The sequence below is a fragment of the Pundamilia nyererei genome, unplaced genomic scaffold (assembly GCF_000239375.1).
Source record: "Pundamilia nyererei isolate P.nyererei 1_Seehausen unplaced genomic scaffold, PunNye1.0 scaffold02048, whole genome shotgun sequence".
Taxonomy (NCBI): Eukaryota; Metazoa; Chordata; class Actinopteri; order Cichliformes; family Cichlidae; genus Pundamilia; species Pundamilia nyererei.
In genome coordinates this window covers 2564-3582 of record NW_005189449.1, presented here as the reverse complement: position 1 = coordinate 3582, position 1019 = coordinate 2564, and positions in this window count along the sequence as shown.

Sequence of the window (1019 nt, the reverse complement as noted above, 5' to 3'; positions counted from 1 at the left end):
TGGTCCTCTAGCATAGTGTATGACACCACAGTGAAGTGTTTTAATATATCTGGTGCTTGTGTCATTTTATTGTTTCTTATGAGTCATCATTAGATCACCCAATCACAGCAAAGTGCAACAGGCGAGAGGATAACACTGCTTGAACAAATCGTTAATTTCTTAAGTTGAACCACTGCTTTAAATTCAAGTTTGTTAAGCTGTTTTCCTAGAGTCACACACTTTCATTACAAAACACAGAAAAGAATAATATTTTTTCATTTCCTCTGATATATTATTATTCTCCTGTGTCTGGTGCTAAAAACCACACAAAACAATGTTGTTGTTCTATAAGCATTAATATTTAAATGTAGTGCTCTGCTGTATAGATAATCATTTCATATTTTCCCTATAGTACGTATTTGTCCTACAGTATAGCCTCACTAGTTCATGCACTGGGTATGTTTAATTTCTATTCGCAGCACAGGCCTCTGCTCACAAAATGTTAAATCCTTCATTATTATATATTTGTCAGAAAACTCATGTGTCATGTCATAGTAAAATATCAATTATTAATGCCTAAATGCTACCCATGCATAGAGTTTTATTTTTTTCTTTCTAGCATTTAAAGCTTTGGTACAGCACTGACCAGTACTGTGTAGGCTCGACAGGAACCAACAGTCTTAAAGTAAGCCTGGCACAGACTGCTGCATGTTTTGCATAGGAGAAATTTGGCTCAAAGGTTTGACAACACCTTGCATTCAGGGGCGATTCTAGGATCAGAGCTTTGGGGGTGCTGAGCACCCAGAGAGCTGCCCAGCCGGCCAAGATACACTTTACTCGTCACAATGAGACTTCTTCCTTGTCTCTGTCAGTCCCTGCATCCTCCCTGTCCTTGTCGTCTGTTGTCTTCGTCTCCGTTATCAGTCATCATAATTTTACCATCTCTGTGCAAGTCTGCAAATTTCTTTATTAAATCATAAGATTCTTAAATTCATCAAGTCTCTCTGTGCCTGGGTCCTCGTCTCAAAACATGACATCAC